At 36.6% G+C, this 23,541-nt stretch overlaps 1 protein-coding gene and 1 long non-coding RNA gene across 2 annotated transcripts in view; both read left to right on the plus strand.

Moving 5' to 3' along the window:
- Window positions 1–20,491, plus strand: part of LOC143922378 (uncharacterized) — a 134,740-nt gene extending 114,249 nt beyond the window's left edge. The window contains exon 6 of the mRNA XM_077445603.1: window positions 20,448–20,491. The gene's annotated coding sequence lies outside the window, so the exon portion shown is untranslated. The remainder of the gene's footprint in view (window positions 1–20,447) is intronic.
- LOC143921228 (uncharacterized) lies at window positions 17,001–21,910 on the plus strand. The gene is made up of 4 exons (XR_013261415.1): window positions 17,001–17,185; window positions 19,382–19,504; window positions 19,597–19,719; window positions 19,812–21,910. It is a non-coding gene; the product is annotated as an uncharacterized LOC143921228 (long non-coding RNA).
- Window positions 21,911–23,541: the final 1,631 nt, after the last annotated feature.

The following is a 23,541-nucleotide window of genomic DNA, read 5'->3' on the forward strand; positions in this document are numbered from 1 at the left end:
TATAAAAATAAATTACGATAATAGAATATAAAACAAAATAACATAAAAAATAGTTTTTTTAATATAATATTTTTTACTAAAATAAAGTAAGAAATAATACTAAAACCCTTTAATAAATAAATAAAAATCTTGTAAAAGACTTGAAAAACTACAAATCCATTGTTTTAATTAGGCATTTTAATATCCCGCTTTAATATCCCGATATTAAAATGCCCGCAAGTTTATAGTTTTTACAAAAGAAAAATAAAAAGCAACCTAAATGAATGAAATGCGCATTAACGTATTCTATATGCGCATTAACGTATCCAATATGCGCATCACTTTTACGACGTTTTCACATCGCTCGATCTTTATGATGACCCAGCACCATATTTTTCATTTATCGACTCAAGTTTTTTAAATGCGCACTTTTTAATTGTTAAATGATTGAATTTTTTTATTATTTCATACCACAAAAACAAATATTTAACAGAAATATGCGCAAATGATAGACTCTAAGGAGCAGTTATTTTTATAAATGCACCAAAACCAAAACTAAAGCCAGGGGAAACTATAACATTTGTAAAAAATAATCAATTGCTTCTTGCCTGGAAAGACAAGCGAGTTGTGACTCTTTACACTAATTTTTTTTCTAATGATGGTAAAATTGTCAAAAGAATAATTCGAGGTGGAGAAGAAGAAAAAATTAAAAAACCAGAAATGGTATTAAATTATACCAAATTTATGGGAGGTGTGGATACTGCCGACCAGTATACTGCCGCCTACCCATTTTTGAGAAAAACTTTGAAGTGGTGGCGAAAACTATTTTTTTGGGGATTGGAAGTGTCTGTTGTAAATTCTTATATATTGTATAAATTAAAACAAAGAGAGCTTAATAAAAAACCAATGTCGCATCTTGAATTTGTTGACAAACTTATTCTTCAATTGGTTGGAGATCATAGAGGAGGGTTGGAATATACAAAAGAAAGACACTCTGTCGATCCAGAACAACGATTAAATGGAAAATTGCACGTTCTTATAGGCCACGAAGAAAAAAAATATCGTGATTGTGTAGTGTGCTCTGACAGAGAACAACGAAAAAGGACGTTATATTTTTGTAAAACTTGTGAACGAAAACCGGCTATGTGCGTAGGAAATTGTTTTGAGAAATATCACACGTTAAAAATATATAAATGAAAATAAACATGTATTAAAAATAAATATATTTAAGTGACATTAAACAAACTATATAATAATTGTGCTAATATTGATTTAAAAAAAAAGTTTGAAAAGTGTAAAAAAAAATTGTGATCACAAACACCGTGTATCTGTTGAAGCTAATCTTTTCGCCTTTGCCCGCCTTCTGGGATGATCCAGCTTTTTTTTTCGATGTCTTCTACAAATAAGTAACGAATAGAAAATGTGATTTTAACTAACAGTTAAAAAACTAACCAATAGACACTTTATGAGGGTGGGTACGCATTAAAATACAATGAGTAAACAGACAATAGCTCTGCATCCTTGGACCCAAACTGGCTAACGAACTATAGGGTAGGTATAAAAATATTTCTACAGGCATATTTTAAAAGTTTCTAGTAATAAAACTCATTTATTATACAAAACTACTGTCATAAATAATACAAGAAATGTAAAACTCATAATTTAGTTCGATTTGGTAATTATGTTGGTTTGAAATAATTGAATTTAGTGACTATATTCGAAAAATGTAATCCCAAATAAACATCATGTTATTATGGTTACAATTAGAGACAAACAGATAGTCCCAAAATAACTGAGCATAATATTTAGTTTTTATCTAAAAAAAAAATTGCCTATTTTTGGATAAAATGAAGTCACCAATTTGATATTCGACATAAATTAATAATATGAACAACTAAAATTTAAAAAAAAAAAAAAAAAAAATTCCATCCCAGAGTAGATTAGTGGTGAAGAGAAATTCCATTAAGAGTGCAAAGTGTTAAGGGTCTGTCCATACCTATCCAGCACGAACCGGCAGCAGCGGGTAGCCTGCAAGTACGGACAGTATTCTTTGGTACATTCTATATGAACGCGTATGAATGCGTGAATGCGCATGCGCGAATGGAGTATGAATGCGTACATATAGAATGTTACCAAATAATACTGTCCGTACTTGCAGGATACCTTCTGCTGCCGGTTTGTGCTGGATAGGTATGAACAGACATTAAATCGTACCCTTTCATAAATAAGAAAAACAAATAAAAAACTAAGAAATCATTTAAATAGCAACGCCATACGTCGAAATGCGGTTGTGACGGGTGCTGTCTTTTTTTAAAATACAAAATTGTCAAATAGTTTTTCGAGTCGAATTTGCATAATGCAGTTCTCGCCTCGTCGGTGCATTTTCGGTTAAGCTGTTTTAAAGGCGTGAACCTTTGTTTTTGCCAACCAATAAAGGACGAATGACTAGATATTTTGTAATGGAATAATTGCAACGTATAGTTGTGGGTGTTCTTATACCTGTTGTCAGTTTGAAACAGGCCAATAGGATAAATACCTAGCAAAAAAAGTAAAAATAAATAGCAGATGTTCACCAATGTGGCGATTCACAAGCGTATTGCAACATAACCTCAAACGAGTATTTAGACATTATTATTAGTTTATCGTACGTAGTAACAAAAGATGCAGTTTTTTGATAATGAAACAACTCAAATTCGAACTCAACATTTTGACTGACACAAACTGATTCTAATTCAGAATCGATCACTGATCACGTTTTCATGATTCAGAAAAAAATGTCGGTGTGTATTTTGGGAATTTTTTCAATACCGTTAGTCCTACCGAAGTGAAACTTAGTATCGGTTACTGAATTGCTTATCGATACGACGTAAATTTTAAAGTGGTACCTCCCTTTACAAGAACCCTCTTTTTTTGGATTCAATTATATTCTCTTTTACATACATATAATGGAAATAATAAATTTCATATAATATTTTTGTAATAATTTATGCGAATTCGGTATACGACATTGGATTTAAATATGGTAGGCTTGCACAAAAAAAAAAATAACAAGCAGACAGTTATTTTTTACTTTCCATTCAAACGTTTTTATCCACAATCCAATTATAGCACTTTGTAGAAAAGGTTTCATGAAATAATAACATGACGTACCAAAACATAGGGTTGTTGGTGTGCTGGGAAATTTTAATCATTGAAATGCATATTTAAGCACGATTTGAAACTGTTGATAAGCAATCAAATAACCCATTTATAAGTAGATCGTTCACAACAACTAGTGTATAATTTCGAAAGAGACTTTGTATGTAAGGTTTGGTTGAAAGCATCGAAAACAAATCAAAGTTTTTATGACGACGATATCGATATCGTTGAATATACATATGTATATATTTTTTTGATTCAAACAAATCTAATAAAAAAACAAATTAATGTTTACTATTAGATTAACCATGTTTAAGCGGTTTATATGTATTACAAATACCGAGCAAAGCCGGGTAAAACCAATAGTCTAATGTATATTTTCGAAAGAGACTTTATATGTAAGTATTACAGGTTTGGATGGTAGAATCCGTGACGTTAAATTTAATAAAAAAACAAATGAATATTTAAATAAAATAAAACTATTCAAATCAATTTAATAAAATGTTTACTATTGATTAGCCATGTTTAAGCTGTTTATATTACAAATACCGAGCGAAGCCGGGTAAACCGACTAGTATACGGTAAGTGCTTAGCACTTCGCATAATACATCTACCATTATGTGCTCATATCGTAAGTTTTCATGGTTTTAATTGAAACTACGCTACGTTGAATCATCGCCATTTAAAGTCACCGAGTCACCATCAAAGAGCGATCATTGATAAAATGGTTGGCGATCGCAATACACGGCTTGTTTTGAAATTATTGATTCTTCTGAGTAATGAATAAATAGCTAGCACCGTTTTTTCTTTGGAGTTGATTCAGACGAAAATAAAACAAAAATGGCCGTGGCTAAAAAGACCGAATCCCGCGCAATTGGCACAAACAAACCGTCCTACAGTTTACGACGATTTTGAGTTGGACTATAATCCATGAACAGATTCGCATCTTTTCGCAAGACCCCCAATAAAATGAATTATACCGTTACATTCCTACTCTAAAAGCATATGAAAACTTTGGAATGTCTTTTTTACTACGATGACTAACTGACTTAAATTGTGTGATGGGATGATGCTTTGACAGATTCAACCTCGTCTAGGTTTGGGTAGATTTTTGATTGTATCAAAAATGAATAAATGGCTAATATAATGAATCGTATTTTTAATCCCTAAGGAAGTTTCGCCGTACTGAGTTCCATCTCATACTTTTTCAATATTGAAAATTTGAATAGACAACGAATACTTCCCTCCCAGTTATACGTTAAAGTATGTATGATCAAAATTAACAGCTCTCTGTGTTTGCTATAATATTCTACATATATAGTATGTATCTAAAGATGAGTCAGTACGAATCTGCTACTCTTATTCAAGCCTTCCCATTGATATTTGGGTATATGATATGGGTGAAGTATGTAGAGAAAACTGCATATCTTGCAATGCTACAACTAAGTTTCATAAGCACTACGATGTCTCAAAGGTTTGCCAAATTTCATCCTTGTCCAATGTACATATGTATGTGTATGGCGGATGTGCTCCAAATTAGATTCTGACAACATCGGTCTGTTATTTTGTGACAAACCAATCAGAGATTAGTCATATTGTATGTTCGTATTTCATAGTCTGCAGCATTTTCAATTCAGTTTGATAAATACTAGCCAGCTAGCTATCTGAGAGCGGGAAAGTTTTTTTTCCGTTTACTGTGCGTGTGTGTGTTTGTAAGTGGCAACGGCGGATGCACACTGCGGAAGTTCAAATTTCAAATTTTTACAACTGTTTTCGTTCTCTTTTTTTTTGTTCTTCGTATTTATTATCTTCTGCACAAGCGTTTTAAATATCAGAGCTTAAATCACTTGACACTTCACTTTTAAAAGTCTATCACATTTCTTCTTAGCGGCTGCCAGAGAGCCCTAGAGGAAAGAGTGTGTAATATATGCTCATGATTACAAGAGTGCAGCGTTGCAGATTGATTCGCCTTGACTTTGTTTGGCCTTGAACGGAGTGTGTCTCTCGTTCATTCCGTGTGCATTTTGGGTTTGTTGTAATTTTTACATGTGTGCGTGTGTATGATGTAATTTGTGGTGTACAGGCAGATGTGGCAGTTGTATGCGCTGTGATCGTGTCGCGCGCGTAAATTTGGCAATGGTGGAATGGAATGTGCGGCCAATAGCGGCGAACCGGTGGCGCGCCGCTATTGGCCGTTGGCATTGCGGAGGCGGGGCTTAGCCCGGCTTTGGACCAATCGCCGCACACCTTCGAACACGCTATGTCCGTGCAAGTGCGAGGGAGAGGGCCTATCGCGCGCGCAGCCGCCTCAACAGAGACAGCAGCGCCGCACCCTTCCCCTCATCCTCGCGAACACAAAACGGGTCAAACAGGTGCGGAGGGGAGACAGGAGAGGAGTACTGAAATATAAACTAGGGAAAATCAGACGCATCCGCAAATATCGCACCTCGTCGTATACGATGTTCGCGCATGCTTGCAAAAATAAAACATTTCAGATTTACAATGTAAAAAATTCATTCGCTTTATTCAACAAAGTACAACAAACAAGAACATCATCGCATTGCACAACAAACATAAAATAAATATTCGCAAAGTTATAAAACTTAAAAATAGTTGAATAGTTGAATGTGGAATGTGGAAAACGCGTGCCGAGCATATAGGAGAGAGAAAAAGACTGACTCTGACGTAATGACGAGTTAAGTCTATCGCTCCCTCCTTCATACCCGACACACTCCGAAGAAGAAGACAGCTTCTGATGAGTAGTGTCGAGAATCCGGTTCAGCAAATTTTCGCGCCACTTTCTTGACAAGTCCAAACAGCTCCAACACCTGTGGAATGTGGAAAACGCGTGCCGAGCATATAGGAGAGAGAAAAAAACTGACTCTGACGTAATGACGAGTTAAGTCTATCGCTCCCTCCTTCATACCCGACACACTCCGAAGAAGAAGAAGACAGCTTCTGATGAGTAGTGTCGAGAATCCGGTTCAGCAAATTTTCGCGCCACTTTCTCGACAAGTCCAAACAGCTCCAATACCTGTCGAACACAAGACAAAAAAGCACATATAAGAAACAGTCGGTGATGCAATGCAAAAAAAAGAAAAAAAACTGTAAAGTTATTTCATTAAGTTATATAAGACGCGCAAATAATACAAGTATTTCAAATGCAAAAGAGTAGGAATAAAATTTGAAAACGCGCTGCCAATTCCAGTAGAATAGTAGTAATAATATAAATGTTTTTTTTTTCAAAGATGATAATGAAGTGTGCGAGATGTGAAGTGATGTCCGCAAGACACGTCCGGCCGAGATGGAAGCGAGCGCAATACTGGCGGCTGACGAAGCGTGGTGGTGAACGACGGAGTGGGAGAGGTGTGTTCGAGGCGAGCAGGCGCAGGTGACGATACCTCATTCTGTCCGCCGAGTTCGCGGACAGAATGAGGTGACGGTGGTTTCGCGGAGTGGCGCGGATATGGGGGGGGCACGGGAGGGGGGAAGCTGCGCGCGCACCGGGGAGTGGTAGTTGGGAAGGGGGGGGGAGAGTGCGAATCGTGTCAGCGGGGCGTTCGGGAGGCGGAAGGGGGGGGGGGGGGGCAACGGAACGAAACGGCAGGCTCGCGGTGACGTAAGTTTCTCGATCGATGCACCGCGGGCGACGCGACCACTCCGCTTGGCTCCCCGATCGCGACTGCGAGACGCTTGCGGCGCGGGGACGAAGGCGCACGGAAGCGAGGGGGCGAGGGGGGAGGGCGCGCGGCACGTGCGACGGTCCAACACTTGTCAGGCCCAACGCTCCGATGTCTCCGAAGTACCGGACATGTTCTTTGTCTGCTTAGATATGCTCTCACGTGACCACTTTCGTTTTCTCCTGCTGTGCGAAGGACTGCGGACCTCGGGCGGACAACACCTGCCTTCGAGGATTGTGCAAGTGTGGTGCGCACCTCGCCTAGCCTCACCACGAGCACTTTTTTTTTCGACTCGTCTACTCAACTGTGTGTTGCAGTGACTCCTTTGTTTTCAGATGCGCCCTTTTACCGGAGATTCGAAGGAAATGATCAAAGCTATGCTATGTATAGATATATATAGATATAGCTATGGCGCCGAACAATGCGCCAAAAGCCATTCAAAATTTTAGATTGGAGTTAAAAAATTAACTGTTAAGAAAAAATTGCCCGAAGGCGCCATCGGGTGTAAGGCCGGCACTGATTATTCCGCACATTGGAATCGCGCGCACGACAATCCTTGCCATAAAAATCGCGAATACGGAATATCTGGCACTCGAGTTCTCGCTATTATAATATTTCGCGTGATTGATGGAGTTTTTGGATGCCAAATGTTCCGTGATCGAGGTTCTAGTGACGTGCGCGAGATCGGTTTTTGCGTAATAATCACTGAACCAGTCAAGCCAAGGATTCTGTGGATATACATTTTGGCAAATTAATAATAAATGTAAGCATACGAGACGGGGAGGGGATTTCAACAAGTACCCAGTAAAAGAACAAAAAATAAAGCAAACTCTTTCCAACGTATGTTCCATTTGATATAAAACATGAGATATCCCTTCCGTTAGAAATTAATGTTCTTTAAGTGTTATATGTATGTACATAAAACTTTAAAGTAATCTTGCAATGACTTCGGCATAGATTTTTAGATCTGCCTACTTATTTACCGATATAATGATTATGATATTATGATTAAAGCCCGGACCCAGAAGGTGCCGCGTATTGTTCAAATGTTGTAAATGCATTGTTAAACGTTTGCCGAACCTTTTTTACAAAGGATTTACCCATTGGCTATCCTACCTCTAATTATGATGCTACTTACTATTTTTTTTAATTAAATACAACTGTATATGTAGGAAGTTTTTTTTTATTATTTCATTTTTACCATAAGTGCCATAACAAATTGCCCTAAATGGTCAAAATGTTCCGTATGTATATGTATAAATTTATATAATAATACATTTTCAATTATTATAAATTAGACAGTAGTGACAAATAGAGGGTAATCAATCAATTTTGTGAGTGTCGTTTAAATTAAATCAAATAAATTGGGAAACTTTGGAATCACTTATCTATTTAGTACCATTAGAACTTAATGGACTAAACAATGTGTTGACTAACTTAAATAATTTATTTTGTGAAAAAAGATGGACATAATGCAAAATAAATAAATAATGTAGTATATATGTAAATGCTGTTTGTTATTCTAGTTTGGAAATTCCCGATCTAAAACATCCATAAAATAAAATTTATTTAAATCTAATAATCAATGTAATAATTGTATTATGAAAATAAACACCTGTTTGGGATACAATGGGTCGTGTAAAAGGTGAGAAGCATATTTTTACCTACATACATACATATGTACCTAATGCAGAAATCGATGGTAAAATATTGATAATATTTACTGTATGTGAATGTGATATTGGGATGGTACAAATTATCCTAACAATTTCATAAAACAATAAAAAGTGTTATGAATTTTTACGCTCCGTTTGAATACGCATATTATATATGCATTTATCGAAACTGAAAGGTTAAAGACGGTTAAATCGGAGGCTGAAATTAGTATAAAGTGCAAACGTGCACATTTTTGCACAAGCTACGTATGCATACAATCTTGAATGAGCTTGCCACCAGTTTTTGCAGAACAAGTACAAAACCAGATATACCAGTCGATCAACGCGTGCTTTGAAATATCGACAGGGAAAACAAAATTCAATATGATTCCTTCCACATTCAAAATAATCATCCAAATTGAAAATTTATTATTACGATATATATGCGAAAGTATTTTAATATAGGGGCTATAGATAATATTATGTAAAAAGTCATATTAGTGAAATTAAATTTTGTGTACTCAATACAAGTGATCTATAAAAATATTACCGTTTATTATTATGAATGATGCAGGTATCGATTGTAATGTCAATTAACCAGAAATATTGTGTTGATTACATATGCATATATGTTTCTTCTGGAGTACAGTGTACTCAAATAAATTCAATGAATCAACAAATGGGGATTCGAATTCAATGGTATAAGCGAAACGCTCTGCAAAAAAATCTCCTCCCCCCCATATAAAAAATGTGTTAAACTTGACCATGAATATTGTTAAAAAGGAGACTGGAGTGGCCAGTGTTCGCCAAGTAAGCTGTTTTTGGGCGTAGCTTATATTTTGGGCGTGAACCTTTTATGAAAAAATTATATGATTTTTTTTTTAATTTTAGTTGTTCATATTATTAAATTATGTCGAAGATCAAATTGGTGAATTCATTTTAGCAAAAAATACGCAATTTTTTTTTTTAGATAAAAACTAAATATAATGCTCAGTTATTTTGGGACTATCTGTTCGTCTCCAATTGTGACAATAATAACATGATGTTGATTTGGGATAGCGTTTTCGAATATAGTCACTAAACTCAATTATTTCAAACCATCATAATTACTAAATCGAACTAAATGATAAGTTCTACATTTCTTGTATTATTTATGACAGCAGTTTTGTATAATAAATGAGTTTTATTACTAGAAACTTTTAAAATATGCCTATAGAAATGTTTTCATACCTACCCTATAGTTCGTTAGGCAGTTTGGGTCCAAGAATGCAAAGCTATTGTCTGTTTACTCATTGTATTTTAATGCGTACCCACCCTCATAAAGTGTCTATTGGTTAGTTTTTAAACTGTTAGTTAAAATCATATTTTCTATTTGTTACCTACTTGTAGGACACATCGAAAAAAAATTATTATTTCTAGTACATGCAAAAAAAATTCAGTCCGATTCAGTTAGTAGTTTGGGAGAAAATCGAATTCAAAAACTTAAAAAAAAGAGGACACCTATAAGGGGAGGTACCATTTCCGGTCAACTTAAAAATTTGAAAAAAATTTACGTAGTGTCTATAAGAATTTCATTAACCGATACTAAGTTTTGGTTCGATAGGACTAACGGTGTTGAAAAAATCCCCAAAGTACACAGACACACACACAGACACACACACAGACACACACACAGACACACACACAGACACACACACAGACACACATACAGACACACACACATTTTTTCTAGATCATTAAAACGTGATCAGTAATCGATTCTGAGTTCGAATCAGTCAAAATCTCGAGTTCGAATTTTCGCATGATCACAAAACTTCATCTATTGTTACTACGTACATAGATAAAGTAAAAAAGTTGGATCATCCCAGAAGGCGGGCAAAGACGAAAAGATTAGATTTAACAGATACACGGTGTTTTTGATCACTATTTTTTTACACTTTTCAAACAAATCTTGCCTTTGAAGTTCACGACGAACTCATCGACCACTATGTCTCTGCACGGTATAATTAATTGTCTGCATTCAGCATCTAAATGATTCAAAAAGCCATTGTGTTCTACATTATTATTTTTGAGTTGTAATATCCGAAATATTTGTAGAAACCGATCTCTTTTGAAGACACTCCTAATACATTTACAACATTTGAACAATATACAGCCCCCTCAGGGTCCGGGCTTCAGTTATGAGTGTTATGACTAGAGGTAGGATAGTCACAGTGCTATCCATTGTTCGGCAAACCTTTAACAATGCATTTACAACCTTTGAACAATACACGGCCCCCTCAGGCTCCGGTGACTAGTTATGACAAAGCTTCGGTGCGACCCTGCGCACCATTGTTCATTTTTATGGTGAACCTTTGTTTTTGTTCTCTAGCTTTGTAGTTTACCCTCTTTCCTGGAAAATAGCCCACAATCTTCCATTTATTGTATTGACAAGTAAATTTGTACTAGTAAGCGCTTGCCCAAAATTGAGTATGCATATATACGTATATGCAGTGGCGGCTCGTGGATAATATATCTGGGGGTGCTGCGGTTGATTAAAAATAAAAAAAATGTTTATTTGGATTATATTTTACTATTAACATAATATTATCAAAATTAAACATTATATGTATTTTATTTCATTCTAAAATCGATTCTTCTGTCTTTTTTCTTTGAAAAAAGATCTATCACCTTTTCGTTAAATTTTTTACTGTTCATAATCATTTTTTTTTCAATTGACAGCATAGACATTAGTAAAACTTTTTAAGTTTTCTTTAATTGAAAATGCATCGATATTACTAGATTGCATTTGGTTATAAATCATTTCTAGATGCGGCATTAACTTGTAAAAAATTGTATTCAGTAAATTGGTACAATCTGTTATTGTTTTATCAGTATTTTCGGAAGAATATTTAAGTTCTTGAAAACATTGGCTCAGCTTCTCTTGATTTTTATACCATCTTAAATACTTAGAGTGACGTGTAGAAGGAAGTGTAGAAAGATAGAAAGTGTAAGAGGTGTAGAAAGAAAGACAAAAAGTGCAGAAGAAATGAGGAAAAGTGAGGAGCGTGTCGAGCGCACACGAACGCAACATGAAATGTGTATATCACTGTTGGGAGTGCAGTACGGACCAAGCTTCTAGCTGACCCCGCGCCCCTCCTTCGCCCACTCGAGCAATTCCATCGAAAACCGTACTGCACAAAATCATAAACGATGCCTCACTTTCTGATATTAGTACCGCGATGTATGATCATTATTGGATGTATCGGTGTGCGGGCGAGCTTAATACACACTTAAATAGTATTGATATTTTCATATAATGTACATACATTTACGTATATAATAATATAAAATTTTTCTCAATTTCCTTGGGGGTGCTGCAGTACCGCAGTGCGTATGGACGAGCTGCCACTGCATATATGTGCAACGAACAACAATATTAGACGAAGTCCATATAACTATGTACATATGTACATATTAGGGTTTCTGATTTCCCGGACTTTTTCAATTCCTGGGACTCGGGACGGAGATCGGGATCGTTCCCGGGATTCCCAGGATCCCGGGACACATGTAAAAGATTTTTTTTTTTTCAATTTACTATATTTTTTATTAATAAATAAATATTTATTTATTTACAAAATATAAAAATAAATAAACAATACATAATATATCTAATAATTGGAAAAAATGTAATTATAAAAGTAAAATATTACTAAAATATTTAAATGAGAATCCGAAAGCCTATTTCTAGATTTGGTACAAAAATTTCCAGCATTGGAAAAAATTCTCAGTTACGGTCGAAGTTGGTTTTATTGTTAAAAGGGACGAAAAAATTTTTTTTTAACTATCGCTTTTTCTCTTGTCAGCATGTATATTTTAATTTCTCTTTTAAAGTCGAGTCTATTTTTATTTAAGTTATTTTGTATATTCGTCTTTGATAACTGCTTATTTAATTCTTCATTCATCGTCGAACACACAATTGTTTCATCTTCATCCGAATCTAAAAGAGTTTTTTTCCATTGTGGAATCGTCAATACAAGAAGAATACACTCGCTTCATAATATTTAGTTTCACCGTAGGATGTATATACATTCGCTTCTATTATAACATTTAAAGAATGTTTTTTTCGGTAAAAAATTATAATCATTTGTGTTAAAAAAATCAGTTTTAGGCTTCTTCTTTCTTCGATTTTAATTTTCAATTCTCGGAATAATCCATCGGTAAGGTCAAGTCCTTCGGTATTGAGATTTTCCAAAAATAGAATTACAAGAAAAGATTTTGGCCAAACGTACAGAACCATTATGCTTTTAAAACTTCCACGTTCGGAGAATGCGCTGTACTTTCTGATAAATAACAAACCTTTGAGAATATTTTACGATTCTTTGTGTATTTGATTTATTATTTATGTGACGAACGGGTTTACGCGCGTCTGATGCAGAGGGCGTTATACGTCGTTATTATGTAGAAGAGTCGAGTTATGTAGAAACGTGGACTAACCTTGGGATAGTTATATATATAGGTATATAGTCGGGGAGGTTCCTGACTGCAAGTCGTCTGCGTTGATAACAGCTTCCTCGTGCTCGGGAAACTGGCTCTGCGGTCGTCTTCTCGTTGAAGCACCGCTGGTCGGGTCACAGCAGCGGGAGGGGGGAGGCAGGAGACAAACTCCGTACTGCCTCGTGTGGACACAAGATGGCGATCTCTGGGCGTCTCTGAAGACGCTCGGCGGAGATGCTGGAGGTAGGTCTGTCCCGGCTGACGGCTGGATGTAGAGAGAGCGCTCTCGATACTTCTCGAGAGGGGTATGGTGTTGGCCCGGTAAAGTAACTGGTACCAACCTAAAGATTACTACCGCTACCAACTGAAGGGACACTCGGGAGAACGTCGCGTTACATTTATTATTTTACCATGTTTTCTGCTTTTGCTTTTTTCCTTTATTTACAGTTTACTTGTTTTTATATCTTTTTCAAATGTAGGCCATTGTGGCGCATTAGGTTCTTCCTGTAATGCCACAATGGTCCAAAACTATTAAATAAATAAATAAATGTGAACTTATATTATTTCCTTTCGTGCAGTCGTGAAAATGTTGTTAAGTTTCAAGATTTTTTAAAATCCTATTCCCGGGATTCGAGATAAAAATTCCCGGGACACGGGACAACAAAAATTCCGTGAATTCCCGGGAAATTCAACAAATTGTTATTTGACATTGATAATTAATTGACTAAATTTGTACTAATAAGCGCTTGCCCAAAATTGATTATGCATATGTATCTATATGTGCAACGGACAATAACTATGTACATATGTACATATACATATCTGCCTATATGTATTCTTAGAATGGAATGCAAAACCCGGTAATAAATTAACGTTTGTTGTACCAATTGCACAATTTATATTTTTAACGTAAAACGAACACGATAGAATAGACAACCTGAATGCAAGTACACAAGCAAATTTAATATAAATATAAATTAGCTTATTTGAAAATAGTATATAAATGAGACTTTTAGATACAATTTTTATAGTTCTTTATCAAATCAAAATGAAATAAAATTATTACCATTATTAACCTATGCTTCACCTGTATGGAATAACGCCTCGAATACTAACCTTTCCAAGCTGCAAGTAATACAAAATAAATCCTTAAAAATAATTTATAATACACCCATATATACTAACTTGAAAAAACTGCATGCCATATATAATATCCCGTTTGTTACAGACATTACTAACAAACTAACCAGTAGATTCTATGACAGAATCACTAATAACCATACTAACACACTTATGAAGAGTCTCGGTGATTACAACAAAATGTCTATAGCCTTCAGGTATAAACACAGATTACCGAAGCATAATCTGCTTTAGATAATCGATTTTAGAGAGTCTTTAATTAGAGAAATATAGAGCACTCCAATCAGTTGTACCTACCCCATGTGGTACTCACTGTAAATGGAATATTATATTTTTATCTGTGTTTATTACTATTTTTTGTCTCACTATACAACTTTCGTTTTATATTTTATCTATTTAAATCTTTTTATATTTCTATTTAAATAAATAAATAAATAAATATGCACTCAAGTAGATCTGATGTCAGATAAAACCTCGATCGCGTGATGAACGATGATTTTTGTGCATATTTTAAAAAGCTGGACGAATATTTGACGTTGCTTGCTGCACGCTCGTTCGAATGGCCTTGCTGTTGTCATTGTCCAGAGAATTGCCGCAGAAACCCTTCACATCGCCCACTCCAATCGTCATTCGAATCATCCGTTCCAGTGGCCGGGGTTACTTATTTTGCTGATCGAAGGAAACACACGAACGAGGACGTAAGCGAACTTTTCAAGGTTAAATCTCAGGTTAGTCCAGCTCGAACTTTTCGTTGCTCCGTTTTGCACAACGACGTTTCTTGTTCGCGCTGAATTGATTTAAGACTGTGTTGTCGGCCAGAGCGGAGGGATTCTGCGTTTTCCACATTAAGGACAAATCCGCGATGTCAGCAGTAAGGTAACTAATCATCGTGACCAATATTTGTAGACATATCAAATTTTCGTCCAAGCGATTTTGACCCCAATTATGTATATAAATTCCAGATTCCGGTGGGAAACGATAGGCTGCACCTCGCGTATTGTTCCTTTTGCCACAGAGGTGGAAAGCCGCCTGTCTTCTATTATGGCCATTCGGTGAGGACATCGAATTGCAAGTTTAGCTGTCCAGTCTTACGACGGATTGTGTGTCCCATTTGTGGAGCGACTGGTGATAACGCCCACACCCGGTAAGATATTTTATGATGTAAACTAAATTCTGGCAAAAAATTAAGGTATGGAATTGGTGGATTGGAATATGGACAGAGACACCCAACAGCACGTCCAAGGTTTCGAAAACTCAATATACCTATTTGCAACACCTACAATTTGTATCTGAGCATTTGTAATCCGATTTTTATAAACATCAGGCCCAGCAAGGCAAACCTTTGAAAGCGCTGATATACTGCGGCTACTGCTACAATAACGGCGAGGCTAATGTAGGGCTGCCATACGTCCCCGTTGACAGGGACATGTCCCAGTTTCGAGGTCTGTGTCCCGGTGTCCCAGTCCGAGAGTCATTTGTCCCCGTCAATTTCAAAATTTAGACATTTAAAAAAAATATTCAATTATTTTTTAATATATATCGAACAAGACCTTTTGAACCAAGAAATCTCGGGATGCACTCTCTATACTGTGGTCCAAAAAGGAAAGACGTTTACACGTCAACAATTGTACCCACATAATATCTAATATGGATACGCGCGCACATATTGGCAACACCGACAACGAGAGCGGCGGATGCCCACTGCCGGCCACTGCCCAATTTTGCCAGCTGGCAACACCGACAATGACACTGACAAGTACGAAGCGCGCGCAGTTCGCTTACTGTCTGCTGATAATATCCGTTTGTTCTGTTTGTTTCTGATCGAAGAGGACTGATATTTTGATGTTTTTCAATACATAGTAAATATAATAGTAAATATCTAGGCATTCAAGCAACCCAGGCATACAATAAACTGAAAAAACACTTACGACATTACGACGACACAAGTAGCAGCATTTGAAAAAGATGTAGAGAATTTTTACAACGTTAGAATTAATTATTTGGCAAAGTGGTCAGTTCCACTGGCGAAATATGATGTTTTTTCATGGATGCTTCTCCATGAAGTACCCGAATGGGAACATGTTGAAAAAACTATTGCTAATTTAAGTGAAATGGGAATATTGTTCACGGATTCAATCTATGAGGAAGTAAAGTATATGAAGTCATTTATCGAAAATACAAATCTACTGAAAATGTGCCAATACTTGTTCGCCATCCCACCGCACAATGCACATGTTGAACGTGTGTTGCCATTAATTAAAAATCAATGGACAGATGCGCGCAATTCGCTTTCTATTGACACAGTAAAAAGCATAATTCAATGTACTTTAAATTATAAAATGTCATGCATTGAATTCTATAATGATATAAAAGGGGAAAAAGAGTTTCTTCAAAAAACGAAAACATCGGAAAAATATGATTGGGCAAAGAAGAGCAATGATAATGAAGTCACGGAAATCAGAGAAGAGTGAAGGCGATAGAAGAATAGGCTACTGTACATGAAATAAAATATTAATGTAAGGTTTCATTTAGTTAAATTTATTTGAATCGTCCAATTATCTATATTTATTTATTTTAGATTTGGTACAGACGCTTCCACAAAAAAAACCTATTATCAATCTTTAAATTTTTCTTTCAATTCAATTTTTGTTTAGTTCCAATTACTTGTGTTGAAATGTTGTGTATTTTTTTCAAAATACAGCTATGAATATCGATAAAAATGTTTTTTTTTTGTTTTTTTTTTAAGGGGGTTGTCCCCGTCGGTGCTCCGACACTTATGGCAGCCCTAGTGTACGGGCATGTCGATTAGTGGTGTTGGCGTGTGCGTCGAAATGAGCTGCGTCGTTCGCATATTCGACCAATCGCTATCGCCGTGGGTGAACCCCCACTCCCAGCCATTACATCGGAAGCGCTGCTCGCAGTCGGCAGAAGTGGTGCGCCCATCGCGGTGAGTGCACGTCGCTGGGCTCTCAGCTCTGAGTTCGTGCCAATGCGGACCGCAATGTTCGCCGCCATTTTCCGGCAGAAGTGCAGCGGCCATCGCGGCGGGTGCGCGTCGCTGAGCTCTGAGCTGCCGCTACCCGCCCCCCCCCCACCACCACCCCCAACCCCCCGCAGGTACGCTATTATTGTAGCTTTATTGTTGCCCTTTCGATCGTTGGTCGCGTTTGCCGTGGGGTGGGGTTGATTGCTTTCGTCGATCGATTGCACAAGTGCTGGCCGAGGCGTCTGCGACCAAATAATCACAGCCACCGCGACCTTGGAATCGCGTCTCGTCATCCCCCTCGACTGTGGCGTCGTTTCCTTTCCGTTTCTCTCTCTCTATCAATATTACCACAATCGCATTTTACATTTTGTGCTAATGCAGATCGCAATGTTCGCCGCCATTTTCCGGCAGAAGTGGTACGGCCATCGCGGTGAGTGCACAACGCTGAGCCCTGAGCTGCCCCTCCCCGCCCCTCCCCTCCCCCAACGCTATTATTGTAGCTTTATTGGCTACGTTCACACTACCGATATCTACACCCGACATTTTCGAATTTTCCATATCCAGTTCCTTTATTGCAACCCGTGGTTGCTATTTAGGAACTGGTTATGGAAAATAGCCATTGTTGCCGCGTTTCAATCGGTTGGTCGCGTTTGCCGTGGATTGATTGCTTTCGTCGATCGATTGCACAAGTGCTCGTCGATTGATTGCACATTTGCCACCAAACAATCAGAGCCACCGCGACCTTGGAATCGCGTCTCGTCATCCCCCTCGACTGTGGCGTCGTTTCCTTTCCGTGTCGTTTGCGCGCTTCGACGAATGCCTCGAAATATAAAAATAATTACTGTATTGAAATTGTCGGTCAAATCTACATGATAATTTCATAAATGCGAATAAATTTATTCGATACTCTTTGTGCCTTTGTGCCCGGCTTAGAAACCCTGCTTAAAAATAAATTGTTGCGTCCTTAGTTGAGAAACCCTGCTTGCGTAATATTTCAAGGCACGAAAAGTAACAAAAAAATATATTCGCATTTTTGAAAGTATCATGTAGATATGACCGACAATTTCAATACAGCAATTATTTTTGAAAACGCATTTGAAACTTATTGAAAAAATTGATTTTGCGCTAAATAGTTCATGCGCTGAATTGTCATTCGCTGAGTTGTCTGCGCCGAAAGGTCGGCGCTGAGATGTCGGTGCGCCGTGAAATCCACTGGCGATAAGTGAAACTATTTATGGTGACATCTGTCGGCGATTTTTTATACTATAGACAATTTTTTAAACTATTGAAAGCGCCATCTATCGGTGATTTTTTATACTATTATAGTGACATCTATCGGCGTTTAGTGAAACTATCTATTTAATTTAAAACATAAAAATTTCTGTACTAGGGTAACCAACCTTTTTTTATAGGAAAATATTTTCGAAGTGAGAAAAAAAATCCAAAAAATATTCCATTGTCTTTAAGCTATAAATACTTTAAAATATAATAAGTTTAAAATAAAATAAATTTTTGGACTAGTTTTTTCAAGTTGGAAATGAAATTTAAAAATATTCCCATCGTTTTTATGCTATGATGACAAAATTTAAAATAAAATATTTTTTTGGACTAGAGTAACCAACCTGTTTATACAAAGAAATTTTTTAAGAGAAAAAATCAAAAAAATATTTCCATCATCTTTATGTTATAAATAGAGGTAGGATAGTCACAGTGCTATCCATTGTTCCATCGTTGTAAATCCTTTGTAAAAAAGGATCGGCAAACCTTTAACAATGCCTTTACAACCTTTGAACAATACACGGCCCCCTCAGGCTCCGGTGACTTGTTATAAATTATTGCAAACTTAAAAATATGATAATTTTTTGACTAGGGCCACCAATCTGTTCATACAACAAAATTTTTAAATTTCGCAATCATTTATATCATAATGATGATGGGAATTTTTTAAAGATTTTTTTCACATATAAATAATGTTATTGTATAAATAGGCTGGATACCCTAGTCAAAAAATCTATTTTATTTTAAATTTTGCCTAGTTTAGTTTATAGCATAGGATATATTTTTAGATTTTTTTCTCTTTAAAAAGTCTGTTGTATAAAAAAGCTGGTTACCCTAGTCAAAAATTATAGTATTTTTGCTGATACCAAACAGAGTCTCGAAAGAACGCGGTCATTTCATTTTTCAGATCCAGAACTGCTGATACAATTTGCTGAAGTTGTGTCCAAATATCATCAGGTATTTTCGAAAATTCAGAGATTGATAAACTTTCCTATGTGTTTTCGTTTGGCTTTTTCTTTGTACTCATTTGATTAACGTTTCTATTTCAGATCGTTGCTGATAACAAACGGAGACTGGAAAAAATGCAGTCTTTTTCTGAAAATGAAGCTGTACTTCTAGCCAATCCTGAACTGCTGATAAAATTTCCCGAAGTTGTATCCAAATAACACCAGGTATCTTCGAAAGTCCAAATATTGTTAAACTTAATTGTGTGTTTTAGTTTGACTTTGGCTTTGTACTCATTTGATTGACGTTTCTATTTCAGATCGTTGCTGATAACAAACGGAGACTGGAAAAAATGCAGTCTTTTTCTGAAAATGAAGCTGTACTTCTAGCCAATCCTGAACTGCTGATAAAATTTCCCGAAGTTGTATCCAAATAACACCAGGTATCTTCGAAAGTCCAAATATTGTTAAACTTAATTGTGTGTTTTAGTTTGACTTTGGCTTTGTACTCATTTGATTGACGTTTCTATTTCAGATCGTTGCTGATAACAAACGGAGACTAGAAAAAATGCAGTCTTTTCCTGAAAATTAAGCTGTACTTCAAGCCGATCCAGAACTGCTGATGCATTCTCGCTCGTAATGGGGTTTGTACCATCGCTGTATGTACATACGTCAAGAAACGACACACGTCCATCATTGTCATCGTTTCATCGTATTCTCCAGTGAATTCGCTGCATTTTTCTTTTATAATTTAGAATTTGGTATCTGCGAGGTGCCGCACCTATGTATGTACTCACAAGCGTGATTGATGTATTTTTATTAAATTGGGGATTTTTTGAAAACAAACATCCTACCTATTTTGTGTAAATGTCAAACGACTTTGAAGGAAGAAAATGTATAGGAAGAAAAATTGTTATTATAACCGTTTGGAGCACTTCCTGGAAACTCGGCATGACATTCACATCTACATAGTATCATGCCGAGCCACAAATGGAACTTTTTCATCATCATCATTTCCAGACTCTCTGGGAAATTCACTGTAGTCATATGTATTTCATTTTTAACATTTGGCATGTGCGAGGCGCCGCACCCATTCACGTGTGGTCTATTTTATTTCCAAAGTTTTTGTGATTAATTTGTACAATGAAATGTACAGTTACCTGCATATTAGTAAATCGATTCGTATGTCGTGAGACGCCAATACGACCAATTATATTTCGTCCTTCAAACGCTCCAATAACGCTACGTAATAGTCGCTGTTTATGGTTTTTCCCTTTTTAAGATAGTCGATGAATATTATACCATGCGCATCCCAAAATACTGATGCCATAACCTTGCCAGCCGACTTTTGCGTCTTTCCACGCTTTGGAGTCACTTCATCACGTGCAGTCCACAGTGTGAAATGATGGAGCCATGTTTCATCCATTGTCACATATCGACGCAAAAATTCGGGTTTATTACAATTGAACAGCTCCAAACACTGCTCAGAATCATCAATTCGTTATTGTTTTTGGTCGATTGTGAGCTCGCGCGGCACCCACTTTGAACAGAGCTTTCGCATACCCAAATATTCATTCACGATATGTCCAACACGTTCCTTTGATATCTTTAGGGTCTCAGCTATCTCAATTAATTTCACTTTACGGTTATCCAAAATTATTTTGTGGACTTTTTTGATGTTTTCGTCGGTAACAGCCTCTTTGGGGCGTCCACTGTTAAAAGTACTACAGCTATTAGTTACAGAATAGTAACTAATAGCTATTCTATACAGAGTATATTCTATTCTATTAGAAGAGTAAAGCTATTAGTTACAGAATAGTAACTAATAGTACGACAGCTGTCAAATTTATACACGTGTCTTTTTAAGGTTAGGACTAACTAAAAATCATATGGATTTAATACTAGTAGCGCTATCTATGTGTCAGCCTACGAACTTTTCAGCCCACCTAATATATTTTTTACATACGCGATATTATAATAGTTGGACTAGGGAAGCCTGCAAAATCAGTTTTTTGGTGATTTTGTGTAATTAGTTTACAACTTATCCGACTGCAAATAGCGGTGGCTTGTGCCAATTATTGAATGTTCAGCTTTGAATCTGTGCAAAAAAGTTTGCTCACTTTTGGAATGTAAATCATTACGATTGATCGCATGTTTGACTAGACAAAAAATCACACTGTCTTCTGATTCCAATTTGTCAGAATAAGAATTGAATTTTAATATCTAGATGTTCTGATTAAAAACATTCAAATCAGAATATCATTCACATGAGGAATAAACTGTCCTGTAGATATCAGGCGCTATTCTGTAGATATTCTATTGGCCATTTCCACTTTGAATTTGTTGTTGAATAAGCAATCCTTTTCACCGGGACTGTAGTTTTCTTCGTCCCCAACTTCGGAATTGTCACTTATGGGGAATTCGCTTATGTGTTGCTCATGGTGAGGCTCAAAGTCGGCAACCAGGCTTGTGCTGGTCGAATGCGTACCTTTCGACGGCTCCCTCGAGTAGATATCCTTTTACTGGATTTTTACTCGACGATTGATACTTTGTCGTTAAATATATCGGTAAAAATACATTGGTAAGTTTTCTGGTTGAGAATCCAAAATGTGACTCTTATTGTAATGTTTCCTCAAAAAAAAAAAAAATTCTCATTAAATATGAGCAATATAAGAAAAGCAAATATTTATTTTGGTTACATCATATGCCCCTCTTCGTTCCTCTTCTGCCAAATGAGATATGTTAGCTCGTCCGAGATATGTTATATATGTATGTAGATACCGCATATCTATTTTGAATCTCCCCAGCACATTACACAAGCAGTGTGACTAGTGACTACACATACCTTTTTGAGGCTACGAAACACGCTTGGCATCACACTAATCCTTATTATTTCCAGTCTTTAATGGCTCAGAGTATGAATACTGAACCGTCTTGAGTGGCTGCGGCGAACGATTGATTGTTTTCGCAAGGAGCCATGCCGATGACGGGTCCTGCGCCACGATTAAACATCGATTTCGATCTAAACACGTATATTTCTTGATAATTTTATGTTTATTATAATGTATATCTCAGTGGCAATATTATAATAACAAACAGCTTACCTATTAACTAAGCTTATTCCTTCTAATTTTGCCAAATCCCAAAGGCGAACTGTGCCATCGTTCGAACTGCGAACTGTGCCATGTACTCATGTATCTGGGTACATACATATGTATGTATATGTAGGCTCAATTTCCAACGTGGACTATCGTCATCCCCAGCATCGTTAATACCGGCTCCGGCATTTCGGCATACGAAATCTAGGCATAATGGCCGTTGATATTCGTTGGCGCGCTCGATTAGTTCGCCAATTACTTGGAGATGGTCCATTGTGCTGAAATTTTCCCTAAACCCTGCCTGTTCTATAGGTTGGTTCTCGTCGAGGATATTCTTCAGCTTTTCTGTAATAACCTTCGTGAAGAGCTTGTAGACCGCTGAAAGTAAACTAATGGGTCGGTAGTTCTTGATATCGCTTTTATCACCTTTTTTGTGTATTAAAATGATAGTTACGTTATTCCATCCTTCTGGTATAGCTTGGTTCTGGATGCATTTGCTGAAAAGCCTAGCTAAGACATTATGTAGGGGGGAGCCGCCACATTTTAGTAAGTCAATGGGAATATTATCTTCCCCTGGGGTTTTACCGTTCTTTGCAGTTTTTAGCGCGGCCTCTACTTCGCTAGGCAATACTGCCGGAACCCTTTGGCCGTGTGTCGATTCCGGAGCGGGAAATTGACCGTTGTTAATCTCGTAAAGTTTTGCATAGAACGTATTAACTCTGTCTATGATCTCTTCTCTATTCCTAATTATTATTCCGCTCTCTGATCTGATTGCGATCATTTGGTTTTTGCCTAAGAAAAGAATGGAAAAAATATATAATTTGTCTTTCCACGACAACTCATTCCCCAGCCGATGGTTGACTAGACAAAAAATCACACTGATTGCAAATACATAGATTGCAGTTTACCGAACATGGGGACGGTATATAATCGGCTTCAACTAATCTTCTCGCAATACTCGGTTCAAATATCTTATAGGTTATTTATGAAGTTAATGAATTCATGGCAGTGTATAAATGCATTTCATAGTTTAAATGTCAAATTCATCTATTACTGTCCTTAAATACATGCAATACTTAAGCAGATTTAGAATTCCTACCGTTTCATAATTTTATATTAAAAAAAATACATACTTAAATGTAAAATATTCTATATGTATATAAGAAT

This window comes from Arctopsyche grandis, chromosome 2 (genome assembly GCF_051622035.1).
Source record: "Arctopsyche grandis isolate Sample6627 chromosome 2, ASM5162203v2, whole genome shotgun sequence".
NCBI lineage: Eukaryota > Metazoa > Arthropoda > Insecta > Trichoptera > Hydropsychidae > Arctopsyche > Arctopsyche grandis.